The sequence below is a fragment of the Lithobates pipiens genome, unplaced genomic scaffold (genome assembly GCF_037356315.1).
Source record: "Lithobates pipiens isolate NorthernLeopardFrog02 unplaced genomic scaffold, aLitPip1_a1.2 Scaffold_18, whole genome shotgun sequence".
NCBI classification, from domain to species: domain Eukaryota; kingdom Metazoa; phylum Chordata; class Amphibia; order Anura; family Ranidae; genus Lithobates; species Lithobates pipiens.
Window position 1 is genome coordinate 561,836,336 of NW_027507758.1, and position 13,994 is coordinate 561,850,329.

The window sequence follows — 13,994 nt, forward strand, 5'->3', positions numbered from 1 at the left end:
TCCGCAAAGGGATTATACATGTGAACTACTATCGCCTTCTCTTCCTGCATAAACAATGGTATAACTTCCATTTTCTGTAGCAATTCATCATCTGAACCTCGCATCTTTTCATAAATCTCCCAGCAGATCTCGACAGAAGAAAAAGTAACGTCATAAAGCCTCTGTTGCGGAAAATCTTGTAGACAAATTATATCCCTTACCCTTAGGCCAAGGAATCCCATCAGAACATCCACCACGATCGTCCTCAGGTTGATTTCAGCTTTGAATTCAGGTTTCACCAGAAACCGAATGGAATCCCGCATTCCACGGACCGCCATCTTCGTACCTCCAGGTACCTCGCCTCTCCCGCCGGTGAGGGAAACCCCCTAAGGGGCCCCTAACGCTGTCACCAAAACGCCTTAAGAAGGGCGATCGCCTCTCGTTGCCCGGGGACTAAGCCGTAGGCCAATAGCAGCAAGGGGGGGCCCTCCGAAAAGGGACGCTCCCCCCAAGGCCGACCCTTGGGTACCCCGGGCACCTCCTGACCAAGACTCGCACAGCGAAGACTGCACTTGATCTTGGCCAAAAGGCCGAGAAGCGATAACCCAATTATTCTCTTTTCCGAGCGAGCGGCGGCCAGCCCGCAAGCCAGAGCTCACTGAGAGCTGCTGTTGCTGCCGATGGCCTGGGCCCCCGGTCTGCCCTTCCCCCACGTCTAGACCGGGCGGAGACGCTGATTAGCAACTTTTCACACCTGGCCTGGCCAAGGCGTCTAATCCCCTGCTGATGACCTAGATAGCAATCCACAATTTTCTAACACCTGCCCAACACCTTTGCAAGCACCTGCTGACCCTGGCATTGACCAGCAGGAAGGCAGCAGCAACAATTTCACTCATCCAGTTGCTTCTCGTTGCTGCTCTACCAGGGAAAAGCATTTGCATGAGACCGCCTCCTGGGACACGTGGACGAAAGCTGAAAAGGCTGGGACCCACTAGAGGGAGACACAGGCTGTCGAATGAATACTCAGGCTGGGACTGCTTTCCAGCAAGCTGTTTTTACGAAGGGACAGGAATGGAGCAAAGTCTGGCCTATTGCAATGGCTGGGCTGGCTGGACATGGCTAGGAAAAAAAAAGGCCTCATCTTGGGCCTTGACTAGAAAGTTCTTTCATACTCGAGCTAGCTGCCTTGTCGAAATGTGTCTACTTGCTGACTTCCTAGGTTTGGCTTCTTGCAACTACTGCCACTTCACCTGCTTCTTCCTGAGCAAAAAAATATTGAGCGAGCAAGGAAGGAGGAAGGGAGAAAGAAAGGCCAAGAACTGACACGAAGCAAAAAACACCAGTACACACAGGGGTTAAACGCAAGTTTATTGCAAAAATGAACAACATACAGACAGACAGCTTGTGATCAGCAAAAGTAACATTGCAAGTGAGTGAGCAAGCAAGCAAAAGGATGAGGAGAGAGGATGGAGGAGAATTTGCTGTTTGAATTCATTCTGTTTTTGGAAACTGCATAAGAGAGGGGTGCACCGGTCCTGGAGGTACTGCAATACCAGGTCGATGCGTGGAGTGGACAGAGCAAGCTCTTCTTCCATCTCCCTGTTCTAAAAATCCATTTAATATATGGTCCCCAGATAGGGGACGTATCAGATATTAAACTGATAAGAACAGATTTTTTTTTTTTTTTTTTTTTTTCTACCCATCAGATCTTAAGCAAGTTCATACTTAATAACGAAATAAATCGTTCATCATCAAAACCAACCGCCCATGATCCTTCCGGAAAAAACTTTGCTTAATTCATCATACAGGTAATCCCATATTTTACTTCTTCAAAACAACAATAAAAGGTCATATATATATACACTTAAAAACATTATACAAAAAACCCCTACCCCCACCCTCCACCCCTCCTCCACCTCTCCCAACCCCAATAATCATCCGCTTCATTCACCCCCATCCACCTCCTATCCACCAACAGCACCACATACAGTCTTGCCAATACCAAATTTACACAATCCACTTCAGATAACACACACTTCCTTCTGACTTCCCAACATCTTGCATCCCAGATTACTTCTTTCAGAATCGCCATAAAAATCCAAACCTTCCTTTGTGCTATCTTAGATCCCTCCACCAACCCAAAAAACCAAACCATTTTACTAACATCATTAACACCCAAAACCTCCACCGCAAAAGGAACCAATTTCTCCCGAACCCTCTGCACAAATAAGCACCCAAATAATGCATGTTCAACGGTTTCCAGGACATTACATCCTTCCCTTGGACACTTTTCTTCTCTAACCAGGTCTCTCTTCTTCAGAAAGGCCTTGGTTAACAGAGCCTCATGGAAAGCTAACCACGATACCTCCTTCTGTCTATTAGACACACCCTTAGTATGAAACATTTTCCAGCACGTATCTATCATTTTGGATCCCAAACCACAAATATTGTCCCTCACCTCTTCACCTCTAATCCATTTCACCAATTTCACCTTCTCAACAGCATCACCACCCAACTCTTCCAATTTATTAGCTTTATAGAAGGACATCAACTTTAGATAAAAAAAGGGAGTTACCAAGGCTACAGGTTTCATTAAATCTTTGCAACACCAACCCCACTTTATGAGGGCCCACCCAGCCAAGTAACGCATGAGACATGCAACTTTACCTCCTCCAACAAAGGCCTTATAATGCACTAACCAATAATGCATGCCTAAAAAGGCGGGAATGTTTGGGAACCCATACCCACCGTGCTCCAGCTTTTTCATCACCGATTGCCTCTCCACCCTCTCCATCTTACTGCCCCAAAAAAACATAAACAATACCCTTATAATCTTTTTAGACAACCTTACATTAGGGGGAAAAATTAAACTAAAGTACAACAATAAAGGCAGGATAACGGCTTTAATCACCAGAATTTTCCCAGAAAAGGTCAACCGCCTTAGCTTCCAAAACTCCACCTTCTTTTTAATTTTTTCCAAAGCATTCTCCGCATTGGCTTGGTTCTGTAAGTCTCTCTTAAACTGCGTCCCCAACACCACCAAAGTATCCACCTCCTTCACCTTCACATCTCTCAACACTCCCGAACCACTCAATCTACAAATCTGACTTTTTTGCCAGTTAACATTCAACCCAGAAACACTCCCAAATATCTTCAAATGTAACTCAGCCCTCCGTGCATCACTTCCAGAGGAACAAACAAAGGTCACATCATCCATGTAGCATACCGATTTCACACACTCCCCACCACTCCCAGGCAAAAAGATACCTTTTATACCCTTATCTTTTTGTACGTGTCTAAGTAAGGGCTCCATAGCGATAATGAACATAATGGGTGAAAGTGGACACCCCTGCCTAACCCCAGCTCGAACAGGGAAAAAACTGGTCACATTCCCATTCACTAAAACCTGGCTGACAATGCCTGTATAAAGTCCTTTCAGTGTCTTCAGGAAGGGAACAGGAATCCCCATCTTCTCAAGCACTCTGAACACAAAGGAGTGAGCCACTCTATCATAGGCTTTCTCCAGGTCCACCCCCATTAATGCTAGGGACATATTATTAGACTGTGCATACGCACTTAGGTCACGAAGCAAAATTAAAATATCTGAAATTCTTCTGCCGGGGACAGCACATACCTGCTCCTCCCCCACCAACTTGCTAACTACTTGACTCAGTCTACTGGCCAACAGTTTCGCCACAATCTTGTAGTCCACATTTAAAAGGGTAATGGGACGCCAATTCTTTATTTCCCTCCTGTCCCCTTTTTTAAAGATTAGGGTAATCACCCCCTCCTTCATCGATGAGGATAACTCTCCAGACGCCACACAGAATTGGACTACTTCCGTCAAATGTCTTCTTAATACAGGCCAAAACTTGATATATAGCTCTACGGGGAATCCGTCTCTCCCTGGGGTCTTGTTTTTGTGCATACTTTTTAAAACATCCTCAACTTCCAACTCAGTTATGCAATCCACCAATCCATCCGCCTCTTCTTTCTCCAAGCATTTTCCCAATATGTTACAATAATCCGCCTGCTCCTCCTCCATTACGCTCATCCGTGGATCATACAGATTTTTATAAAAAGAAAAAACTGCATCCATTAGTCTTTCCCCCTTAACCTCTTCTTCTTCCACAAAAACCGTCGTCATTGCCTTCTTCCCCGAGAAAGTCTTTTTAAAAAAGAACCTTGAGCACTGCTCTCCTTCCTCCAAGTCTCTTATCTTCGAATTAAAGATAATCTTCTTCCCTTTGTCCTTTAACATCCTGTTCCTTTGTTCTCTTACTTCATCCAACTCTTCCGTCACATTCATACCCATCTTCTTACATTTATACAAAAAGTACAACTTGTTCATTAAAACTGACTCTTTCTCTTTTCTTTCCCTAGCTTTCATCCTGGACATCTTCTGAAGGAATGCAGCCAAAGACTTCTTCACCCAATCCCACCACCTAAGGATACTGGCAAAATCCCTCTTTTGCTCTACCAACTCTTCCAGGTAAGTATACACTCTTTCACACACCCTCTCATCCTCCAAAATGGATACATTCAATTTCCACAGACCATTCCCAAAAACTACTCCCTCTCCCAGCTCTAATCTGCAGCAGAGCAGTCTATGGTCAGAGAACAGCACCGGAAACGTTTCATACCCTCCAACCTCCATAAATTCTGACACAAATAAAAAGTCGATCCGTGATGATACAGTCCCTTTGTCAGAAAAAAAAGTATGAGATGTTTTCTCCCCCTCCACCAAAACAGCCACATCTTTCAACCTACAATCATCAATTAATTCATTCAATAACCGAGATGTTACATCCGTGCCACCACCCTCCCCTGAACCATGCCTATCTTTACCCATCCTTACACAGTTAAAGTCACCTACTACAATCGTTTTCATTCTTCCTGGCAATTGTAGCTTCAACACACCAAGAAACTCCTTTCTCTCCTTTTTATCTGCTGGAGCATAGCAATGAAACACCCTCAGTTTCTCATTCTCATACTCCAACAGCACTGACAAACATCTCCCAGGCACCACCTCCTCATAAGATAACACTTTCACATCATCATTTTTAATTAACACACCCACACCTTCAGATCTTGACTCATAACATGGTGACCACACTGCCACTCCCTTCTTCCATTTAGTAATACCGTGCAGATCCTCCACCCCACACTCTTGCACACAAATAACGTCTGCTTTCACAGATCCGAGAAAAACCATGACCATTGCTCTTCTAACCCCAGTCTTTAGGCTCCTAACGTTTAGAGAGGCCACTATAAGAGCCATCAACAAAGAAAAAATAACTTTAGCCATCATAATCATTATGATTGTTCCCTCTGAGACTCAACCTCTTCTGGTCTTATCTTCTGCTTCCTTCTCGGACACGATGAACTGGCGACCTCTTCTCCAGAGGCCCCAGATAGAGCAATATGCGGGGAACCTTCCTCCCCACTCTCTACATCCCCTTTTTCGGCACGAGTCCGCTTGCCAGCCACTTGAGTCTCCGAAGAATTTACACGCTGTCCACATTCCAAACTCTCCTCACTATCGGTTTCTTCCATTTCTTCCTGATCCTCTTCTTCCTCGCTAGAGGAAATGTCCCCGATGATAGGACTGTACACTGAGCTATCCTGAAGTCCTCCAGCCGCTTCACCCGTTTCCATCTTCTCCTCCTCTTCCTCTTTTTCTTGAGGGGAGGCTATGCCTTCATCAGATCCACCCGCGTGGTCTCCTCCAACACCCTCTGCCATACCAGGAGTCGTAGAGCCGTAGTCCGTGGCATCCGCCGCAGCCGCAGCATCGCCACCAGACTCCCTCGCTCCACCACCTGCCCCTGCAGCATCATCGGGAGGAACATCATTGGCAGCAGGCTCAGAGGTTCCACTGGCATGGCGCCCCTCCTCGGGAACCTTTTGCTCAGTCCCCCCTTCTTGCCTACCCCTCTGTCCCTTCTCCCCCCATCCCATTTTGGTCTTGTTAAGTCTTTGTCTTTCTCTCTCATATTCTGGACATTGTTTGGCCAAATGACCTGCTTTTTTACAAATGTCACACACCTTCCCAGCCTTGCAATCCTTAGCTTTATGTCCATCTTGTTGACACAACCTACATCTCTCCATTCTATCACATTCATCACTGGTATGACCATACATCAGGCATCTTCGGCAATATTTAGGCTGCCCTTGGTAAAACAGAAAGCCCCTCTCCCCTCCAATTGTAAACACAGGAGGAGGCCTCCTTACTCCTCCAATACAGTTAGAGTCTAGCTTAAACCGACCAAAAAACCTATACTTGCCCGACCAGATCTTATAACGATTCAAGATAGGCTCTCCTCCTCTTAATTCCCCACAATAGTTGTCTAGGAAGGCCCTAACCAAAGCAGGGTCCGCGAACGGATTGTACATGTGCACAATTATCATTTTTCCTTCTTCCATAAAGAGCGGAATTACCTGTATGAACCTCAGAAAACCTTCATCCTTCTTCTTCTCTGCCATTTCATAGACATTCCAACAAATTGCTGTGGACGTAAAAGTGATGTCATAAATACCCTGACTAGGGAAATCCTGCAGACACAATACATCTCTCACCAGTATGTTAAAGGTGTCCGTCAATAGATCCACCACGACCGTCTTCAAGGAAACTTGTTCTTTAAATCCTGGCATCACCAGAAAACGCAGCGAATCTTTCAACCCGCGGCTCGCCATCTCGACCGAAGAATCACAGATCCGCCTGCCCACCTATGGGGGGGCCCCACAAGGGGGAGACCCCCACAGCTCCGCCAACCGACCTGCGCCTTCAGAAAGGCGATCGCTTCCCGTTGCCCGGGGACTAAGCCTAAGGCCAATAGCAGCAAGGGGGGGCCCTCCGAAAAGGGACGCTCCCCCCAAGGCCGACCGTCGGGTACCCCGGGCACCTCTCGGCTAAGTCTCCCACAGTAAAACTGCACTTGATCTTAGCCAAAAGGCCGAGAAGCGATAACCCAATTATTCTCTTTTCCGAGCGAGCGGCGGCCAGCCCGCAAGCCAGAGCTCACTGAGAGCTGCTGTTGCTGCCGATGGCCTGGGCCCCCGGTCTGCCCTTCCCCCACGTCTAGACCGGGCGGAGACGCTGATTAGCAACTTTTCACACCTGGCCTGGCCAAGGCGTCTAATCCCCTGCTGATGACCTAGATAGCAATCCACAATTTTCTAACACCTGCCCAACACCTTTGCAAGCACCTGCTGACCCTGGCATTGACCAGCAGGAAGGCAGCAGCAACAATTTCACTCATCCAGTTGCTTCTCGTTGCTGCTCTACCAGGGAAAAGCATTTGCATGAGACCGCCTCCTGGGACACGTGGACGAAAGCTGAAAAGGCTGGGACCCACTAGAGGGAGACACAGGCTGTCGAATGAATACTCAGGCTGGGACTGCTTTCCAGCAAGCTGTTTTTACGAAGGGACAGGAATGGAGCAAAGTCTGGCCTATTGCAATGGCTGGGCTGGCTGGACATGGCTAGGAAAAAAAAAGGCCTCATCTTGGGCCTTGACTAGAAAGTTCTTTCATACTCGAGCTAGCTGCCTTGTCGAAATGTGTCTACTTGCTGACTTCCTAGGTTTGGCTTCTTGCAACTACTGCCACTTCACCTGCTTCTTCCTGAGCAAAAAAATATTGAGCGAGCAAGGAAGGAGGAAGGGAGAAAGAAAGGCCAAGAACTGACACGAAGCAAAAAACACCAGTACACACAGGGGTTAAACGCAAGTTTATTGCAAAAATGAACAACATACAGACAGACAGCTTGTGATCAGCAAAAGTAACATTGCAAGTGAGTGAGCAAGCAAGCAAAAGGATGAGGAGAGAGGATGGAGGAGAATTTGCTGTTTGAATTCATTCTGTTTTTGGAAACTGCATAAGAGAGGGGTGCACCGGTCCTGGAGGTACTGCAATACCAGGTCGATGCGTGGAGTGGACAGAGCAAGCTCTTCTTCCATCTCCCTGTTCTAAAAATCCATTTAATATATGGTCCCCAGATAGGGGACGTATCAGATATTAAACTGATAAGAACAGATTTTTTTTTTTAATTCTTTTATTTAAAAGTTTCACAGATAAAATACATAGAAAACATAACTCAAAACACATATGTACAAAAAATAAAATGACATAACATTTGTAAAACATATGTGACAATAAGAAATACATTTTCAGACAAAAACAGAAATTTTTACAATATTTACATAACCCACCCACGTCCCTCCCAAAAAAACCCACCCACCTCCCTAACCCCACCCACAAAAACCAAAACACTCATAATATCAACAAAATAACAATAGCAATTTCCGTAACAATCATAAAGATAATAAGATACAAAAAAAACAATAGCAATTTCATAACAATCATAAAGATAACAAGAAAAATTACAAGAAAAATACAAAATAACAACGATAATAAGGTAATAAGAAAATTTTTCACATCATCAAAAAAAGTAACATAATCATTTCCAAAGAAAATACAATAATAACAAAAATAACAAATAACCCACTTCCACCCTTCGTGATAAACAACATCAAAACTATCCCTAATATATACTGTCCCTCCACCCTATCCCTACACAAACATACTCACTCCTAAACACTTACTCCACGCTGTCCCTTTATCACCACCTGCACTCACCCTGAAAAAACAGAAAAAGGGTTAATCATCAAAAAAAACAAAAATATCAATAACATAGACCCAAAATACACACTATATACACCATTGCTTCCATTCCCCCAATTTCCATAACTTTCGTGCATCACCCTCACCAATTTTCTTAAAATCATAATATGCATAATTAAAAATTTTCGATCGGACCATGGCCACACATTCTCTCACTTTAACAACCTCCTGCCTAAAAATCAAAATATTACGCACATCCCACAAACATTCCTTAACACAATTCACCACTATCCACAACAATCTCTCCTCATTCCTCCCTAAATTACACAAACCATATAGCACCATCTCATACGTCACCCTATCAACATCAGTCAAACCCTTAACCATCTTCTCCATCCTAAACCACACCTTCTTGGCATAGCGGCATTCCCAAAACACATGCACCACCCTCTCAATCCCTCCACACCCCGGTCTCGGGCACACCTCGCTATCCACAAATCTTCTTCTCCTCTGAAACTCCCTTGTAGGCAAACAACCATGCACCCCCATCCATGCAACATCCTTTTGTCTATTATCCACTCCCTTACAGCACACGTTCTTCCAGACTTTTTTACATTCAGCTACTCTCAAACCACCTATCCCCTCCACTTCCTCCCTTCCTTTCAACAACAGCATAACCTTCTTACTCTCACACCACACGTCACGCGTCACATCTTGCAAAACATACCTCCTCATACACCTATCAATCCTCACATAAAACCAAGGCGCAACAAAACATACAGGCTTCCTCAGATCCACATCATACAACTTATACTTCCGCAACACACTCCCACATGCATATCTCGCCATACACCCCGCAACATTCTCTTTCCCACTTAACCTCACACACATACTTACATACTTTATAACCAAAAACTTCTCAATATTCACCATACCCTTCCCACCATTCAAAACACCTTTCATAACTTTCTCCCTCTTCAACTTCTCCATCTTTGACGACCAAAAAAACGAAAAACACACTCTCACAATCTGCTTCATTACTCTATCCGGAGCCGGAAAAACATAATATAAAAATAACAAAATCGGAATCACAACAGCTTTCACAACCAACACCTTCCCATCCAATGATAAAGTCCTTAGAGACCAGAAATCCACTTTTTTCTTCACTCTCGCCAAAACATCCTGCCAACTCTCTCTCCCATACAAATCTGCATCAAACTTAACCCCTAAAACCCTCAAACCACCAACACAAAACTTCCAACCACATTGCTCAATCCCACCCCAAATTCCAAACAACTTACACTCACTTTTCCCCATATTCACACGGAAACCACTTGCCATACAAAAAATCTCAATCAAAAGTTTCACTCTCTTCAACCCCATCATATCCTTACAAATTACAGTAACATCATCCATATACCCAATCACTTTCAAAACTCTACCACCACTCCCTGGCACCTCCACCCCTCTCACACACTTGTCTTTTGCCAACATCCTCAACAAAGGTTCAATCACACAAACAAATAATACAGGCGATAACGGGCATCCCTGTCTTACTCCCGACCCAATCCCAATATCGGAAGTCATCCACCCATTCACCAACACTTGACTCACCATACCCCTATACAAAACCTTGATCCACCCAATCAAAACCTCAGGTATCCCCATCCTCCTCAACACGTTAAACATAAACTCATGCGACACCCTATCATACGCCTTCTCAAAATCCACAGCCAACACCGCCACCTCCTGCTTCCTCTCCTTACAATACCATAATACATCCCTCAGGCACACCAAACTTTCCGCAATAGACCTCCCAGGCACCGCACACACTTGCTCTTCTCCCACCAATTTCTCCACCACCGCACGCAACCTATTTGCCAACACTTTCGCCACAATCTTATAATCAACATTCAACAACGATATAGGCCTCCAATTCCTCAAATCATGCTTGTCCCCCTTTTTATAAATTAAAACAATCACACTTTTCAACATTGATTCAGGCATCCTCCCCTCTTCCAAAACCTTCATTACCATCTCATACACACAATCACCAATCACATCCCAAAACGTACAATAAAACTCAACTGGCAAACCATCACATCCAGGCGTCTTACCCTTTTTCATACTCCCAAGACATTCATCAATCTCACCCTTACTCACTTTTTCCCCTAGCATACTCTTATCCTCCACATCCAGACACATTTCAACCTGTTCCAACACTTCCTTTTCAACCCTCTCATTCCTCTTCTTCTCTGCATACAATTTGGAATAAAACTTCCAAATTTCCTCTCCCACCCTTCCTTTCCCATTCACTACCAGCCCATTCTCATCCAACACACTCGACAATTCCACCTTCCCACCATACACCTTTTTAAAGAAAAACCGCGTACACTTCTCATCCTTCTCTTTCACCACCATCCTTGCTTGAGAAATAATCTCTCTCCCCCTCCGCTCCATAAACACTCTCAACTTCCCCCTCGCTTCCACCAACTCACATCCCACATTCTCCCCCCATTCCCTCAGTTCTTCCAAATACACCAACCTCTTCAACCACCATTCATACGCCTCACGCTCCTTTTTCGCAATCTCACAACCCTTCCTCACAAAAAACCTTTTAGTCTGCACTTTCACCCATTCCCACCACTCAATTACACTCAAAAAATCATTCCTCCTCCTTTTAAACTTCTCAAACAACACAACATACTCACTCTTAACACTCTCATCTTCCAACAACTCCACATTCAACTTCCATACACCTTTACCATACATTACCTCCGAACCCATACTCACAACACATTCGATCCGGCCATGGTCCGTGAAAGGCTCCCGCCGTATGGAAAACGATTCCGGCTGTAAGTTTTTAGAAATAAAACAAAAATCAATTCTTGACTGTACACTCCCCTTGTCACTAAAATAAGAAAACCCACCACCTTCCCCCACATCCCTTAACCCAAACAAACGTAACACCTCCCCCAACTCCTTCCCAGACTTATCCACATCCCCACCACCACCTCCACCACCACACCTATCCCCACTATGCAAAATACAATTAAAATCACCCAACACAATAATAGGATCCCTCCCCCCTAAAAACAACTTAATTTTATCCAACAATTCCAACCTCCCCTTCTTATCAACAGGTGCATAAACACAGAATAACTTAAAAACAACACCCCCAAACTCCAAAAACACAAGCAAACACCGTCCCACCTCCACCTCCACCTTCCTTAACATCCTAATCTTATTATTCTTAATCAAAACACACACACCACTACTCCTACACCGACCTAACGACCACACCGCATCACCAAGGGGCCACCTTGCGGAATGCGGTTCTTCCCTCAAATTGCAGTCTTGCAGGCAAAAAACATCGGCAGCATATCCGGCCAAGATTTTAAAAATGGCTGCCCGCCTGCCAGCAGTCCCAATACTTCTGCAATTGAGGGAAGACACTCGTAAGTCCATAGAAAATTAGGAAGGGATCATATCTCTGTCATGACTTCTTTCCTTTTTTCCCGACTCTACTGCTGGACCTAGTCTTTTTAGAGCCCACCCCCTCCCCGGGACTGCCTCCCGTTTTACCCTTAGTCCTCTCCACCGTCCCCTCTGGCACCCTGCAGTACCCCATAACCTCCTGCAGATCGGAGACCTGGCCAGTGCTCACATAAGATGGAGCCAGTGAGGAGTCCGAGTCGACTGCCGCCTCAGATGGACCAGGCGTTCCAGGGTCAGGAGAGTCCGGGTAAGAGCCTATAACCTGGGAGGGAGAAGGAGACTCAGGGACTTCCAACTTCCTCTTAAGGGAAGCCTGCCCTACCTCCATCCCCTCCTCCTTCTCCTGCTCCTCACCGCTGCCCTCCGCCTCCCCCTCGGCCATGAGGTGCCCAGGGACACTCTCCTCTGGCACAGGAGAGGCCTCTACGGTGTCCACAGGGGAGGGGCCTGGCTCACCCTCCATAGGTGGGCAGGCATCAGCCCGCACCACCACTTCCTCAGGTAGCTCTGCGGCCCGCCCCTCGGAGGTCACAGCGGTGATTGGTACAGGCCCTCTGGCCACATCCGCATAGGACAACACCTTTTTCCCCGCCGCCTCCACTGCTTTCTCTGGTGCAACCTCCGCAGTGGTCCCAGATGTTCGGGACACCTTGGGGCACTGTCTGGCGAGGTGTGTCCTACTGCCGCAGATGTGGCAGCTCTTGCTCTCCGGACATTGGCCTGCTCCATGACCCTGTTTAAAACAATTGCGGCAAGTCAGACCCGCCCCGCACTGGTCCTTGGTGTGCCCAAAGGTGAAGCACTGGCGGCAGAAGAGGGGCTGACCAGGGTACCAAAGGTAGCCGCGATTCCTCCCGATGGAGAAAGACTGAGGGGGGTGTCGGATTCCCCCTATACCTTCCGAATCAGGCCTAAATGTTACCCAAAATTTACGCTGCCCATTAAAGGTGCCGAGAACATTTGTCAGTTTCACGCCTGCTGAAACTGACTCGCAGTACCTGAACAAAAAGGCAGCGATCTCCCCATCCTGTACAAATGGATTGTACATATGCACAGTGATGGGGAGCCGCACTTTCGTCTCGCTACACAAAAACATGATCCCTTCCAGCATTTCGTCTCCTTCCTTCTCGCTCTTCCGCAGCATACATGTTTGCAGGTCCTCCTTTTTCCAGAACGTAACGTCATACATCCCAGTGGTAGGGAAACACTGCATGCAAAAAATGCTTTCTCTCGGCATCCCAAAAAAGTCCTCGATCAGCTGTTTCTGGACAAAATGCAGACCGACGTCGTTCCTCCTAGGCTCGGTTACGACCAGCCTCAAAGTGTTGGGTGCGCTAGGTGGCCCCACCATCACTCACGCCCACCAATCCCACCGCCACATAAAAATGGTAGGGAAAGGCGATCGCAACTCGTTCACTCCCGGTGGCGTCCCCCCCAATAGCAGCATGGGGTGTACCCGCAGGAAACACCCCAAGGCCGAGAGGGACTGGCACCGGTCGTTACCTAATGGCACAGACCAAGACAGAAAACTGCACTTGGTCTTAGCCAAAAGGCCGAGAAGCGATAACCCAATTATTCTCTTTTCCGAGCGAGCGGCGGCCAGCCCGCAAGCCAGAGCTCACTGAGAGCTGCTGCTTATGGACTGCCTAGCCCCCTGTCTGCCCTTCCCCCACGTCTAGACCGGGCGGAGACGCTGATTAGCAACTTTTCACACCTGGCCTGGCCAAGGCGTCTAATCCCCTGCTGATGACCTAGATAGCAATCCACAATTTTCTAACACCTGTCCAACACCTTTGCAAGCACCTGCTGACCCTGGCATTGACCAGCAGCAAGCCAGAAGCAACAATTGCACTCATCCAGTTGCTTCTCGTTGCTGCTCTACCAGGGAAAAG

At 46.5% G+C, this 13,994-nt stretch overlaps 2 non-coding genes across 2 annotated transcripts; both read right to left on the minus strand.

The window, feature by feature from the left end:
* Positions 1–1,498: 1,498 nt before the first annotated feature.
* On the minus strand, positions 1,499–1,697 carry LOC143990518 (U2 spliceosomal RNA). Its single transcript, XR_013277377.1, has one exon. It is a non-coding gene; the product is annotated as a U2 spliceosomal RNA (small nuclear RNA).
* Positions 1,698–7,864: 6,167 nt separating this feature from the next.
* On the minus strand, positions 7,865–8,050 carry LOC143990487 (U2 spliceosomal RNA). The gene has a single exon (XR_013277363.1). It is a non-coding gene; the product is annotated as a U2 spliceosomal RNA (small nuclear RNA).
* Between the last annotated feature and the right edge of the window lie 5,944 nt (positions 8,051–13,994).